This window comes from Triticum aestivum, chromosome 6A, assembly GCF_018294505.1.
Source record: "Triticum aestivum cultivar Chinese Spring chromosome 6A, IWGSC CS RefSeq v2.1, whole genome shotgun sequence".
Lineage (NCBI taxonomy): Eukaryota > Viridiplantae > Streptophyta > Magnoliopsida > Poales > Poaceae > Triticum > Triticum aestivum.
Window position 1 is genome coordinate 509,677,028 of NC_057809.1, and position 16,976 is coordinate 509,694,003.

Consider the following 16,976-nt stretch of genomic DNA (forward strand, 5'->3'; position numbering starts at 1 on the left):
CCTGACTAACCACACAAGACTCTAGTCCAGGTTTATCGCCTATTCGGGTTCCATCCGTAAGGAGATCCGGCCGGGGTTTCGCCCATGGCCCCAAACGATGTGTACAGGGTTCCCGAGCCCACCATCCGGGTGCCACTCGGTACACCGGGCCATGATGCCTAGTCTGTTCCAAGTCCACCCTGCCGGGTGCCACTCGGTAGAAAAATAGCACTACCTACAAACACCAGAAACTATTTGCAACTCCTGGAGAGAGATCAAGTTGGCTAATAAGTCGAGAGGGGCCGAGTTACCAAAACCCAATGTGTGGTAGTATCTAGTCATCGGACAACATACACAGAACTCAGTTCTTAGGGACGGTTCCAGTGAGACAACCCACCATGTACTCCTACATGGCTTCTCACCGCTACCTTTACCAAAACGTGTTCACACGCTTAACTCTCAGCACCAGAACATATCGTAACACTCTAATTCATTCCCGATGAATCAGACCTAACATAACTCTAAGCAATAGCAGGCATGGCATGGTAGGAACACAACATGGCTCAATCAACTCCTACACATGCTAGCGGGTTTTAACTATTTACTGTGGCAATGACAGGTCATGCAGAGGAATGGGTTCAACTACCGCATCATAAAGTAGCAGTTGAATCATTGTTGTCCTAATGCAATAAATGAGAGCAGGAGCGAGAGAGTAGGATTGTATCGGAAAGAACAAGGGGGTTTGCTTGCCTGGTAGATCAACAGGGGGCACTGCTCCACTGACAGGTACTCTGGATCGATCTTTGGAGCAGGACCTATCGAGAAGGAACGGTATCGAAAATCAAACACAAGCATATGCAACAATATGATGCATGAACATGGCATGAGTATGTGATGTTGTTTGAGTTAATGCATCTAGCATTTATTTGGTTGAAGTCCATTTGAACCAATGGTTCAAATGCAACTCCAAATTAAGCTCTTAAATATGCCATTTATATGTTTTCATATATACAACATGTATAGGTTGGTTTGTCATGCATGAAAATGGTACAGATGGATAGATTGAATTTTTCTGATCATTTTTCATAAATAAATTATTTCAATCTGAGCTACGGTTGAATTTCTATGAAATTTTGAAGTTTATAACATTTTCTGGATTTTCCTGATTTATTTTAAATCCAAAAAACCATTACTGCATCAACATGATAGCAGCATTGCGTCAGCAAGTCAAAGGCGGCTAACTAGGTCAAACCTGACGTGTGGGGTCCACACGTTAGTGTCACAGGTTAAACAAGGGGTTATTTCTGATTTAACTAAAAGATTAAGGCGCCAGGGCCCACTGTCAGTGTCAGCAGGCTAATTAGGTTTAACTAACACTTAACTAAAATTAGCAGGGGCCTGGCCCACTTGTTAGCGAGCCAGGGGAGGTCAAACCCCTGGTCAGCGGGGTCAAACCCGCCGGTGACTCGACGCCGACGAGGCCAGACGCGGCGGAGGGCCTCGGATTTGGTCCTCCGATGACCAAATGGGCCGCGGAGACCACGGGCGAGGATCCAGGGCTCGTCCGTGTCTTCTAGGGCAAGTGGGAGAGGCGGGGACGACCGGAGCTCGCCGGAATCGAGCTCGAGGCAGTGGCCGAAGCACGGCTCCAGGCGGGATGTGGCTGCAGGGCAAGACAGGGGCTACGGAGTGCCTCGACAGCCTCCTGGCGTTGCACAGAGCATGGTGGTGTGCTCGGGCGCTAGCTACGGTGGCCCTGGCCACGACGGCAACATGGCCGACGGCGAGGTGCTCGCAGTTGCGACGGGTAGCAGGGCTACGGCACAGAATCGAGCATGGGGAAGGAGGGGAGACGGAGGAGAGCTCACAGCGGTCTCGATGACGTCAAGCGCGAGCTCGGGGGAGGCCTGGACGAGGTGAATCGACGGCGAGGACCTCCGGGTACCGAGGTCGAAGAAAACACTAGGGACGACATTGTGGTTCTTCTCCGGTTGCTTGGCTCGGCGTGGATGAAGAGGACGACAATGCAGAGCTCGGGGACACATCGACAGGGAGTGGAGTGGCCGGTGGCCATGGCTACGGCGAGCCGCGGCTCCGGTTGTGTGCGGTGGTTGCGCGGGTGAGAGCTGGGGAGGAGGAGAGTGAGCGAGAGAGGGGGGAAAGATCCAGGGGGTGCGTGGCGACGTCTGAGCACGACGAGGAGTAGCCACGCAAGAAGCTGCGTGCCGGCGTGCACGGCGTCGGGCACCGCTTCCCCTCTGCCTACTGGCAAGAGGAGGAAGACGGCTCTGCCCCTGGTGGGCTGGGCCAGAACAGAAACGGGACGGCCAAAGGCCCTAGGTAATCCAGGTGAGGTTCCTTTCTCTCTCTCTCTCTCTCTCTCTCTCTCTCTCTCTCTCTCTCTATCCTTTTTGCTTATAAAAATACTAAACCATTTTATTTTCTTATGCCAAATTTTGCAGGGGCTAGTGGTATTATTCCTGAGCTCCTCAACTACTGGCATAATTTTTGGACAATATTATATATATATAACAATATATATCCAAGAAAATAATTACTGCATTAATTCCAAATGCCCAAAATAAATACTTATGAGCTCCTGAAAATGTTGGTTTGATTTTTATCTCTGTCCAATATTTTCAGAGAGCAACATGAGCGTTTTCTTGGACCTTTTTGGAGCAATTTTTTTTATTTGGGTCATTTCCAGAATGATTCTGAGGGTTTCACAAATCCCCATTTAAAATTTCAATGAAATTTAAACATGATGCAAACATGAAGGCTAGCCTAGGTCATACCAGAACTAGGGATGTGACAACTCGCCCCCACTCGAAAGAATCTCGTCCCGAGATTCAGGGGTCGGCGGAAAGAAAGTGGGGTACTCAAGTCGAAGATGATCTTCACGCTCCCAGGTAGCTTCTCTCTCAGAATGATGAGACGACTGAACCTTGAGAAACTTTTTGTTATGACGTCGAGTGACACGCTCTGCTTGATCAAGAATGCGAACAGGGTACTCTCGATATGTGAGGTTATCTTGGAGATCAAGCGTTTCGTGGTCCACTCCGCGGATGGGATCCGAGAAGCAACGCCTGAGTTGAGAGACGTGGAAGACATCATGAACTCGAGAAAGATGTGGGGGTAGTTCCAACTGGTAGGCAACCTCTACTCGTTTAGCGATAATGTGAAAAGGACCAATGTAACGAGGAGCCAACTTGCCCTTGATACCGAAACGATGGGTACCCTTCAAAGGGGTAACCCGAAGGTAAGCTTTGTCGCCAACTTCATAAGCCACTTCCTTATGACTACGGTTATACTGGCTCTTTTGACGAGATTGGGCTGTTTTCAAATTCTCACGAATGATGCGAACTTGCTCTTCTGCCTCCTGGATCATATCCGGTCCAAAGAATTGTCTTTCACCGGTTTCTGACCAGTTCAAAGGTGTTCGACATCTTCGTCCATACAGAACCTCAAAAGGAGCTTTCTTGAGGCTGGATTGGTAGCTATTGTTATAAGCAAACTCGGCGTAAGGAAGACACTTCTCCCAATCCATACCGAATGAGATAACGCAAGCTCTAAGCATGTCTTCGAGAATTTGGTTGACCCTTTCCACCTGACCACTTGATTGAGGGTGGAAAGCGGTACTGAAGGGAAGATGGGTGCCCATGGCAGTTTGGAAACTCTCCCAAAAATGAGAAGTGAAAAGACTACCATGGTCTGAATTGATCTCTAGTGGAAACACCATGAAGTGACACTATTCGAGAAATATATAAGTCAGCAAGCTCACTAGCAGTGATACTCTCTCGAACAGGTAGGAAGTGAGCCAGTTTGGAAAGACAATCAATGACTACGAAGATAGCATTATTCCCTTTCTTGGTCCTGGGAAAGCCGGTGATGAAGTCCATACCAACTTTATCCCATTTCCACTCAGGAATAGCTAAAGCCTGAAGGGTGCCAGCAGGCCTTTGATGCTCTGCCTTAACGCGATGACAAACTTCGCAGTTAGCAATGAACTGAGCAATTTCTCTCTTCATCCTAGTCCACCAGAACCTCTGGCGTAGGTCCTGATACATTTTAGTACTACCGGGATGAATCGTGAGAGGAGATTCATGCGCCTCCTTAAGGATTAATTGCCGAAGATGATGCTTCTTGGGAACCACCAGACGATTCCCGAAGAAAACAACACCTCGATTATCGGTGTCAAAACCGGCGGATCTCGGGTAGGGGGTCCCGAACTGTGCGTCTAGGCCGGATGGTAACAGGAGGCAGGGGACACGAAGTTTTACCCAGGTTCGGGCCCTCTTGATGGAGGTAAAACCCTATGTCCTGCTTGATTAATATTGATGATATGGGTAGTACAAGAGTAGATCTACCACGAGATCAGAGAGGCTAAACCCTAGAAGCTAGCCTATGGTATGCTTGTATGTTGTGATTGTTGTCCTATGGAGTAAAACCCATTGGTTTATATAGAGACCGGAGAGGGTTAGGGTTACACAAGGTCGGTTACAAAGGAGGAGATATCCATATACGTATTGCCTAGCTTGCCTTCCATGCCAAGTAGAGTCCCATCCGGACACGAGACGAAGTCTTCAATCTTGTATCTTCATAGTCTATCAGTTCGGCCAATGGAGATAGTCCGGCTGTCCGGAGACCCCCTAATCCAGGACTCCCTCCGTAGCCCCCGAACCAGGCTTCAATGACAATGAGTCCGGCACGCAGTATTGTCTTTGGCATTGCAAGGCAGGCTCCTCTCCAAATTTTGCATACCTCTCGAAATAATGTCCGGTTTCTTGTGAATGTTTGTACTCCTCGGCTTCCACGCCCAATAATGGCCACTTTCCACGTGTCGAGCGAATGTGAAGAGCCAGGGTGTTTTCATATTTACCCCCCTAGCTGTGTGAATGAGCCACCTATTTAAAAAGACGAGGATTCAGATCCAAATCACACCATCCCCCCTTGGCGAGCCTTCATCGGAGCGCATCCGACAGAGATCCATTCCATCATGGCCGGTCGACACAGCTCCTCCTCTCGCACCCCTAGCTCCAAGCCGGGAGATTGGGAGAGATATTCCATCCCGCACAGCAAATTGGTGATGCTTCGGTCTAAGGGATTTCTTCCCCCAGCGTACCTGGTCCCGGTTCGAGCCGGGCTTGCCACCTAGAATGGCGGAGAGCAAGCGGAGAGCCGTCCCAATCCCTCCAAGGGAGAGCGGGTATGCCTTGTCCCTTATTTGGTAAGAGGGCTCGAATTCCCAATTCACCCGTTTCTCCGGGGGCTTCTGGATTTCTACGGCCTCCAGTTGCACAACCTTAGCCTGCCTCCCTGCTCCATATCGCGGGATTCATAGCCCTTTGCGAGTTATTTTTGGGTTGTGAGGCTCATTTTGCTCTGTGGAAGAAGCTGTTCTGCCTTGTGCCCCGTTCTAAGAAGGGATCAATATATCAAGTGGGCGGAGCCAAAGTTTGGCGTATTGCCGGGACCGGATACCTGTCCGAGACCCCGAAGAAGACGTCCGAAGACTAGCCTTCAGAATGGTTTTATATAGAAGATGTCCCCCTCCCGGACCCTATTCGGATCGGCCTTCCGGAGTTTGACAACACCCCTTTGAAGAAGCGCTTGAGCTGGCGTCCACGGAGCTCCCTGGAGGAAGATGACAGGGACATTCTTTCCCTGATGAGCCTTATAAGTTTTTTAGCTCGATCCGGATTGACCAAGATCGAGGTCATGGCCACATGCATCATGCGGGGTGTGCAGCCGCTTTAGTATAGAGGCCACCCCATGTGGTATTTCAACAGGGAGGATGACGCCACCCACCACGGCCGCAAAGGGCCAGGATCGGCTGCCGATCTAATAAAGATCTTATCCACTTTATACAAGGGAGAGGAGGAGGAATTCCTTCGTGTCAACCCGCAGGGCGGATTTTCTATGTACAATCCTCCGAGCTGGGTAAGCGGAGACTTTTTATCACCCATCCATTTTGTATTCCCGTAGTTAAAAATTCATTCTAGCGATTTCATCGCAGGAGCTGGCCAGGCAGTAAAGGAGATAAACAGCCCTCCTTCACAACCCGAGGACCCTGGATGGTCCCTTGACCCGGCCTCCCAGGAGGATCCGGACATATCGGTGGAGCTCATCGATGGGGTATTTTAGCAATGGAGTAATGACAACGCCTTGGTGGCCATTACGGCCGATTACCCCGGTCTAGTTCCAGCCTCACAGGTGACTGAGACCGAAGTCCCAGCATTTAAAAAGGTTTTCGTCCTTGCGCTTTTTGATTGCCGTATAACAGCCGTGTTTTGCAGGGGAGGTCCTCGGGGCAGAAGGCCGAGCCTGTGGGAACTAGCCAACAAGGGGCCGCGAGGCCAGGCAGGCTGAAAAGATCCGCAGTCCGGATTGAGACACCGGAGCAGTGGTACGGCACGCCGTCTTTATTACAAGATATTATTTTCAGAGGCATATTAACACCCATGCCTTTTTTCCAGGAAAAAGAGCGCTCGCCGGACTATACCCGGAGAGGCTACCAATCGCGCCTCCACAAGCCAGGCTCCAAGGCCGGATTCAGAGGCGGGAACGAATACAAGGCGTGTGCCTGGTGCTCCTCCGACAGAGGATGCGGATAAACTGTCCGCCAGCCATTCCGAGGTGGAAAGTGCCATGAACCACAGGCGTCGCCGGACTGTCCTTCGTGATCTTGTTTCTCCCAAGAGGCATTGGATGCCTTCAACTCGGGAGACGCGCACCTCCATGCCGCTCAAAATGGTCTAGACAGAGCCACGGAGCAGTATGTAAAAGACATACGGGTGAGAAAATTTGATGATTATATCTATCAGTAGCCCCTGAGACTTGAAACAGTTAGGATAACTGATTTAAGGATCATTTGTTATGCAGGTTCTTACAGAAAACAATACTCAACTGTCCCAGGAGCTGGAAGAGTGCAAAGCCCAACTTCAGGCCACACTGGCCGCAGCAGGGGAGCCCAAAGAGACACCCTCTGGTAACATATCCTTCGAATGATAAGTATCATATTAGAATGCGGCGTATATGCCGATCTGACGATAAAATTGCAGATGACGTTGGAGTAAATCCGGATAAGCAACAGCTCATATGCCAGCTAAAGGCTCGTGAGAGCGTGCTTACGAGGGTGAGGCAGGAGAAGAATGATCTCCAAGATGCCAACACCAAGCTGGGTGTGGAACTAAAAGATGTCCGTGCCCAACTGTCGGACTCTGTTAAGGAAAATCGGTGGCTTCGACGCGGCATATCTAGTAAGTGCTTGAATGAACTTTGAAAAAGAGTTCGGCAAGGAAGCTGGCTGACAGAGTTATGTCTGTAGGTATGCTAATAGGTCGTCCTGCCGAGGAGATGCCTGGTTCAACGGGTGATCTTCTTCCCGAGCTCGCACAGTTGCACGAACGAGTTCGGCAGGTGATGCAAGGCGTCGCCCAGGCCTTGTGGCTGTCCGTCTCCATACCCGAAGGCCTTGGAGAGCTTGCAGAAAAGCTGAAGGGAGCACGGAGGCGCTTCCGATTATGGAAGATATCGGCCTGCCGTCAGGGCGCCAGGGAAGCCTGGGCAATGGTGAAGACACGGTACACGAAGGCTGACCCGAACCACATGGCCGAAGTCGGACCTGTGGGGCCTGATGGCAGGGAGATCCCTGTGAGTTTAGTGTACGGCCAAGTACAATTGGCCGCAAAGTATTCCCAACAGGACTGTAGACTAGACAGCCTATTGGATGGTATTGAAGAGTAATTCAACCAGTCAAATTGACTATGTAATTTTAAAGTGACATGTATGATGCCTTCTAGCTGGATTGTAGATCATTTGTCGTGGCGGACCTTTTCGCTTCAACCTCGGGACCCGACAGTCCGGAGTGTATCCGAATACCCTCTCGGTTATGTAAGAACCGGGGCATGCGTGGAGACCAGGCGTAGGGGTCATTAGTGCTTTATAAGACAAGTGCCCACCTAGTTATGTTATATTACATGGGTAGTAAGAAACATCTTCCAGAGAGAATAGTTCCGTTAAGGGTTCCTTTCCCTGGGTAGGCATGCCCTAAAGTGCATGTCTGGACTACGACAAGAAGTGCAGAAAAAACATCTGGGGCCAGATATGGATAATAAACAAAAGTCATATTTTGTTCACCGACCGAATATTCTCTTAAGAACGCTAGCTTTCGGCTTCACCCAGTCTGAGGTACACGAAGATAGAATTGTTCCCTTTCTTGGTCCTGGGATAGCCGGTGATGAAGTCCATACCAACTTTATCCCATTTCCACTCAGGAATAGCTAAAGGCTGAAGGGTGCCAGCAGGCCTTTGATGCTCTGCCTTAACGCGATGACAAACGTTGCAGTTAGCAATGAACTGAGCAATTTCTCTCCTCATCCTAGTCCACCAGAACCTCTAGCGTAGGTCCTGATACATTTTAGTACTACCGGGATGAATCGTGAGAGGAGATTCATGCGCCTCCTTAAGGATTAATTGCCGAAGATGATGCTTCTTGGGAACCACTAGACGATTCCCGAAGAAAACAACACCTCGATTGTCGGTGTCAAAACCGGCGGATCTCGGGTAGGGGGTCCCGAACTGTGCATCTAGGCCGGATGGTAACAGGAGGCAGGGGACACGAAGTTTTACCCAGGTTCGGGCCCTCTTGATGGAGGTAAAACCCTACGTCCTGCTTGATTAATATTGATGATATGGGTAGTACAAGAGTAGATCTACCACGAGATCGGAGAGGCTAAACCCTAGAAGCTATCCTATGGTATGATTGTTGTTCTGTATGTTGTCCTACGGACTAAAACCCTCCGGTTTATATAGAAACCAGAGAGGGTTAGGGTTACACAAGGTCGGTTACAAAGGAGGAGATATCCATATACGTATTGCCTAGCTTGCCTTCCACGCCAAGTAGAGTCCCATCCGGACACGAGACGAAGTCTTCAATCTTGTATCTTCATAGTCTAACAGTCCGGCCAATGGAGATAGTCCGTCTGTCTGGAGACCCCCTAATCCAGGACTCCCTCAGTAGCCCCCGAACCAGGCTTCAATGACAATGAGTCCGGCGCGCAGTACTGTCTTCGGCATTGCAAGGCAGGTTCCTCTCCAAATTTTATGTACCTGTCGAAATAATGTCCGGTTTCTTGTGAATGTTTGTACTCCTCGGCTTCCATGCCCAATAATGGCCACTTTCCACGTGTCGAGCGAAAGTGAAGTGCTAGGGTGTTTTCATATTTACCCCCCTAGCTGTGTGAATGAGCCGCCTATTTAAAAAGACGAGGATTCAGATCCAAATCACCATCCCCCCTTGGCTAGCCTTCATCGGAGCGCACCCAACAGAGATCCATTCCATCATGGCCGGTTGACGCAGCTCCTCCTCTCGCACCCCTAGCTCGAAGCCGCGAGATTGGGAGAGATGTTCCATCCCGCACAACAAATTGGTGATGCTTCGGTCCAAGGGATTTCTTCCCCCAGCGTACATGGTCCCGATTCGAGCCGGGCTTGCCACCTAGAATGGCGGAGAGCAAGCGGAGAGCTGTCCCAATCCCTCCAAGGGAGAGCGGGTATGCCTTGTCCCTTATTTGGTAAGAGGGCTCGGATTCCCAATTCATCCGTTCTCCGGGGGCTTCTGGATTTCTATGGCCTCCAGTTGCACAACCTTACGCCTGCCTCCCTACTGCATATCGCGGGATTTGTAGCCCTTTGCGAGTTGTTTTTGGGCTGTGAGGCTCATTTCGCTCTGTGGAAGAAGCTGTTCTGTCTTGTGCCCCGTTCTAAGAAGGGATCAATATATCAAGTGGGCGGAGCCGAAGTGTGGCGTATTGCCGGGACCGGATACCTGTCCGGGACCCCGAAGAAGACGTCCGAATACTGGCCTTCAGAATGGTTTTATATAGAAGATGTCCCCCTCCCGGACCCTATTCGGATCGGCCTTCCGAAGTTTGACAACACCCCTTTGAAGAAGCACCGGAGCTGGCGTCCACGGAGCTCCCTGGAGGAAGATGACAGGGACATTCTTTCCGTGATGAGCCGGATAAGTTTTTTAGCTCGATCCGGATTGACCATGATCGAGGTCATGGCCACATGCATCATGCGGGGGGTGTAGCCGCTTCAGTATAGAGGCCACCCCATCTGGGATTTCAAAGGGGAGGATGACACCACCTGCCACGGCCGCAAAGGGCCGGGATCGGCTGCCGATCTGATAAAGATCTTATCCACTTTATACAAGGGAGAAGAGGAGGAATTCCTTCGTGTCAACCCACAGGGCGGACTTTCTATGTACAATCCTCCGAGCTGGGTAAGCGGAGACTTTTTATCACCCATCCATTTCGTATTCCCGTAGTTAAGTATTCATTCTAGTGATTTCATCGCAGGAGCTGGCCAGGAAGTAAAGGAGATAAACAGCCCTCCTCCACAACCCGATGACCCTGGATGGTCCCTTGACCCGGCCTCCCAAGAGGATCCGGGCATATCTATGGAGCTGATCGATGGGGTATTTTACCAATGGAGTAATGACAACGCCTTGTTGGCCATTACGGCCGATTAACCCGGGCTAGTTCCAGCCTCACAGGTGACTGAGACCGAAGTCCCAGCATTTAAAAAGGGATTCATCCTTGCGCTTTTTTGATTGCCGTATAACAGCCATGTTTTGCAGGGGAGGTCCTCGGGGCAGAAGGCCAAGCCTGTGGGAACTAGCCAACAAGGGGCCGCGATGCCAAGCAGGCTAAAAAGATCCGCAGTCCGGATTGAGACACCGATGCAAAGGTACGACGCGCCGTCTTTATTACAAGATATTATTTTCAGAGGCATATTAACGCCCATGCCTTTTTTCTAGGAAAAAGAGCGCTCGCCGGACTATAGTCGGAGAGGCTACCAATCGCGCCTCCACAAGCCAGGCTCCAAGGCCGGATTCAGAGGCGGGAACGAATACAAGGCGTCCGCCTGGTGCTCCTCCGATAGAGGATGCAGATAAACTGTCCGCCACCCATTCCGAGGTGGAAAGTGCCATGAACCACAGGCATCGCCGGACTGTCCTTCGTGACGCTTGTTTCTCCCAAGAGGCATTGGATGCCTTCAACTCGGGAGCCGCGCACCTCCGTGTCGCTCAAAATGGTCTAGCCAGAGCCATGGAGCAGTATGTAAAAGACATACGGGTGAGAAAATTTGATGATTATATATATCAGTAGCCCCTGAGACTTGAAACAGTTAGGATAACTGATTTAAGGATCATTTGTTATGTAGGTTCTTACAGAAAAGAATACTCAACTGTCCCAGGAGCTGGAAGAGTGCAAAGCCCAACTTCAGGCCGCACTAGCCGCAGCAGGGGAGCCCAAAGAGACCCCCTCTGGTAACATATCCTTCGAATGATAAGTATCATATTAGAATGCGGCGTATATGCCGATCTGACGATAAAATTGCAGATGACGCTGGAGTAAATCCGGATAAGCAACAGCTCATACGCCAGCTAAAGGCTAGTGAGAGCATGCTTACGAGGGTGAGGAAGGAGAAGAATGATCTCCAAGATGACAACACCAAGCTGGGCGTGGAACTAAAAGATGTCCGTGCCCAACCGTCGGACTCTGTTAAGGAGAATCGGCGGTTTCGACGCAGCATATTTAGTAAGTGCTTGAACGAACTTTGAAAAAGAGTTCGGCGAGGAAGCTGGCTGACAGAGTTATGTCTGTAGGTATGCTAACAGGTCGTCCTGCCGAGGAGATGCCTGGTTCAACGGGTGATCCTCTTCCCGAGCTCGCACAGTTGCACGAACGAGTTCGGCAGGTGATGCAAGGCGTCGCCCAGGCCTTGTGGCTGTCCGTCTCCATACCCGAAGGCCTTGGAGAGCTTGCAGAAAAGCTGAAGGGAGCACGGAGGCGCTTCTGATTATGGAAGATATCGGCCTGCCGTCAGGGCGCTAGGGAAGCCTGGGCAATGGTGAAGACACGGTACACGAAGGCTGACCCGAACCACATGGCCGAAGTCAGACCTGTGGGGCCTGATGGCAGGGAGATCCCTGTGAGTTTAGTGTACGGCCAAGTAGAATTGGCCGCAAAGTATTCCCAACAGGACTATAGACTAGACAGCCTATTGGATGGTATTGAAGAGGAATTCAAGCAGTCATATTGACTATGTAATTTTAAAGTGACATGTATGATGCCTTCTAGCCGGATTGTAGATCGTTTGTCGTGGCGGACCTTTTTCGCTTCAACCTCGGGACCCGACAGTCCGGAGTGTATCCGAATACCCTCTCGGTTATGTAAGAACCGGGGCATGCGTGGAGACCAGGCGTAGGGGTCATTAGTGCTTTATAAGACAAGTGCCCAACTAGTTATGTTATATTACATGGGTAGTAAGAAACATCTTCCAGAGAGAATAGTTCCGTTAAGGGTTCCTTTCCCTGGGTAGGCATGCCCTAAAGTGTCCGGACTGCGACAAGAAGCGCAGAAAAAACATCTGGGGGCAGAAATGGATAATAAACAAAAGTCATCTTTTGTTCACCGACCGAATATTCTCTTAAGAACGCTAGCTTTCGGCTTCATCCAGTCTGAGGTACACGTCCGGCTGACCCGGCGGTAACAATCGTAGAAGTGCTCCCCTTATGCCCTAGCCGAATTAACGGGAACGTAGGGCATAAATACAAGAGCCAGGCAACCTAGCTTGGCCAAAACTTAAGTCATATCGATGCATATGATGGTGAAAAAAGGTACATGCGAAAGTATAACACATGTGTTGGGCGTGAGGCCCAGGTAAATAATTTAAGCTTTTGTGAAAGAAGCCCCCAGGTATGAAGAGTGTGGCTAGCGCATCTGTAATGTACGAGTGAGGCACAAGGTGAACCTTGAAGGCCTAGAGAAATAAAAGAAAGTAAAGGGAAACAAGACAGATGATGCATATGCAGAAAATGGACAAAGGGAGGGGACTAACATAGAGTCTGGTGCTAAGCGTAGAATCTTCAAAGCCTGGCTGCGTTCCATGGGTTCGGCTCGAGTCGAATAGTCGATGCATCCCGCAGTCGGTATGCTCCACCGGTCAGAACTTGGTCGATAATGAAGGGACCTTCCCATTTGGGCTCGAGCTTGTTCTTTTTCTTATCTGGCAGCCGTAGAACTAGTTCACCAACGTTATAAGTTTTGGCCCGTACTTCTATGCTTTGGTATCTGCGAGCCTGTTGCTGGTAAAATGTGGAACGGGCTTTGGCTATGTCGCGCTCTTCCTCCAGAGTGTCCAGACTGTCCTGCCGATCAAGCTTGGCTTCTCTTTCTTCGTACATGCGCACTCGAGGTGAGTCATGAATTATGTCACAGGGCAGGACTGCCTCTGCGCCTTACACCATAAAAAATGGTGTATATCTGGTACTATGATTCGGCGTGGTCCGCTGCCCCCAAAGTACGGAGTCGAGCTCCTCTAACCAGTGTGTGTCAGACTCTGTTAAGGAGCACACTAATCTGGGTTTAATGCCGCTCATTATATGACCATTTGCTCGTTCGACTTGGCCATTGGTTTGTGGGTGATAGACTGAAGTGTAATCGAGCTTGATGCCCATTTTGCTGCACCAGAGTTTTACCTCGTCGGACGTGAAATTCGTGCCGTTATCAGTGACGATGCTATGGGGGACGCCATAACGGTGTACAACCTCGGATATGAAATCTATCACCGGTCCGGATTCGGCTGTTTTTACCAGTTTAGCCTCTATCCATTTGGTGAATTTGTCCACCATGACCAATAAGTATTTTTTTCTTGTGGGTTCCCCCTTTAAAGGGTCCAACCATGTCAAGCCCCCAGACCGCGAAGGGCCATGTAATGGGGATTGTCCAGAGGGCCGTGGGTGGCATGTGGCTTTGATTTGCAAAGAGCTGGCAACCGGCGCAACGTTGGACCAAGTCATGTGCATCTGCCCGGGCCGTTGGCCAATAGAATCTTGTACGGAAGGCCTTGCTTACAAGAGACCGGGCTGCGGCGTGATGACCGCCGAGTCCGGCATGAATTTCTGCCAAAAGGTTCCGCCCTTCCTCTTCGGAGATGCACCTTTGAAGGACTCCGGTAGCACTTTTTTTGTACAATTCTCCCTCATGGACCCTGTAGGCCTTGGATCGCCGCACTATGCAGCGTGCCTCATTTTGGTCCTCTGGAAGTTCCTGTCTAGTTAGGTAGGCCAAGAATGGTTCTGTCCATGGGGCAATAATGGCCATTATTTCGTGGGCTGATTGTGTTATTTCAGTGGCGGAGCCTCCGATTGTGTCAGAGAGTTCGGTATCGGGTATTATGGTCGGGACCGGACTGTTGTTACCGGTGTCCCCTTCCCATGCTATGGATGGCTTGAAGAGCCGTTCCAGAAATATGTTGGGAGGGACCGCGTTGCGTTTTGCGCCGATGCGGGCGAGGATATTCGCCGCCTGATTGTTTTCCCGAGCCACATGGTGAAATTCGAGCCCCTCGAACCGAGCTGACATTTTTAGGACGGCATTGCGATAAGCTGCCATTTTTGGATCCTTGGCATCGAAGTCTCCATTTATTTGGGATATCGTGAGGTTCGAATCCCCGTGAACCTCTAGGCATTGAATGCCCATAGATACTGCCATCCGGAGACCATGTAGAAGGGCCTCATATTCGGCCGCATTGTTGGAGTCCGTATACATTATCTGTAGTATGTATTGGACAGTATCTCCAGTTGGGGACGTCAAAATGACGCCAGCCCCCAGACCAGCCAACATTTTGGAGCCGTCGAAGTGCATGATCCAGTTTGAATATGTGTCGTACTCTTTAGGGAGTTCGGCTTCCGTCCACTCAGCGACGAAGTCAGCCAAACACTTGCGACTTGATAGCTCGCCGTGGCTTGTAGGTTACGTCGAACGGGAGGAGCTCAATGGGCCATTTGGCAATCCGGCCCGTCGCGTCACGGTTGTTTATAATATCGTTAAGTGATTCTTCCGAGGCTACCGTTATCGAACACTCTTGAAAGTAGTGTCGCAGCTTCCGGGATGCCATAAATACCGCGTACGCTATATTTTGATAATGCGGGTACCGTGATTTGCACGGAGTAAGGACAGTGGACACATAGTAAACCGGCTTTTGAAGGGGGAATTTGTGTTCGTCTGCTTCTCGCTCGACAACGAGCACTACGCTTACTACTTGATGAGTTGCCGCAATGTATAATAGCATTGGTTCGCCAATGTTTGGCGCGGCCAGGACTGGGTTTGTTGCCAATATGGATTTTATTTCATTGAGTCCGGCCGAGGCGGCATTCGTCCACTCGAAGTGTTCGGTGCGCCGGAGGAGGCGATAAAGGGGTAATGCCTTTTCTCCCATGCGGGAGATAAAGCGGCTTAGAACCGCCATGCATCCAGTCAATTTTTGTATTTGTTTGAGGTCTGTTGGGGTAGCCAACTGTGACAACGCTCGGATTTTGGCCGGATTAGCTTCAATACCTCTACTAGAGACAATGAATCCCAGGAGCTTTCCAGCTAGTACGCCGAAAACGCATTTTTCCGGATTGAGCTTGATGTCATATATTCGGAGGTTGTCGAATGTGAGCCTCAAGTCATCTACTAGAGTTTCGACATGCTTGGTTTTAACGACCATGTCGTCCATGTATGCCTCCACTGTTTTGCCGATCTGGTTTGCCAGACATGTCTGAATCATGCGCTGATATGTTGCGTCGGCGTTTTTGAGCCCGAAGGGCATTGTGTTGAAGCAGAATGGGTCGTATGGTGTGACGAATGCCGTTGCAGCTTGGTCTGGCTCCGCCATTTTAATTTGATGGTAGCTATTTGGAAGGCCTTTGCTGAAACTTGTACCAAAAGGCGAATTATTCTACCAGGAACTCCATTCCAGGAAAACTTTGAAGAGCTTCGTAGCATCAGACGCCTATTACTTCCAGCTAATGATGAAGCCTTGGATTTCTGTCAGGACCCCAATCCTAAGTCACACCGATCTAGCATGTAACACATCATATCACTTTGCGGCCTCACGCACGATATTCCCACGGGTGCCACCTTACCTGGCCCGGGACCGTTTGCGCCTTTTGGCTCACGTATATGATAGTGTCGCTAGCATCCATGTGACAGAGAACCCGGGCCGACATGACTAGTCGTAAACCCAAAGTGGCACTAACTTACAGGGACATGCATACATGACCCAGCAAGGAACATGTCGGTCATCAGCGAATGAATCTGGGCTGTAGCAGCTGGGCTAACAGGACTCCGGAGAATCCGAGATGTAGTAGGCTAAGAGAACTCCGGTAGACACCGCGTGACATTTCCCTGAAGGGACAGACACAAGAATGAAGAAGGACACAAGCCGGCTAGCCTAAGTGTTCTGGAGCAGTGGCAAGTTACCATGGCTCAGTGGAAGCACTAGGAGACATTTCCCGGTAAGGGAGGCTACAAAGGATAAACAACTAGGTTGTCAGATCCCACACATACCAAGCATTTCAAATCATGCACACAATATGCTCGATATGTGCAAATACAACATGACATCACAACAAAACTCTACAACTCAAAGTATTTATTCATTAGGATCCAAAGAGCCAGATATTACAAACATGGGTCTGATGACCCAGCATTCAAGTCATACAAGCAAAAAGCACATGCGAAAGCTTAACTTATCTGAGTAGAGACAACTACAAATGGAAAAGACTAAGAAGCCTAACTATCTACAAGACCCTGCCGAGGGCACAAGATCGTAGCTGAGGTAACAAGCTAAATGTTGAAGTCCATGCGGAACTACTAGCGAGACTGAAGTCTCTCTGCAAAAACATAAATTAAGCAAACGTGTGTACAAATGTACACATGAAGACTTACATCAGAGCTAACTACATATGCATCGGTGTCAAGAAAGGGGGTGGTGGAGTTTAACGGCAGCAAGCCAGCTTTGAATCGGTGGCTATCCTAAACTACGACTGCAAGTAACTCTTTTGAGGTGGCGCACACAAGTCCACATATTCACCATATCAATACACCACTATGGATCTTCTCCCGTCTCCCTATAAGAACGCCATCCATAGCACT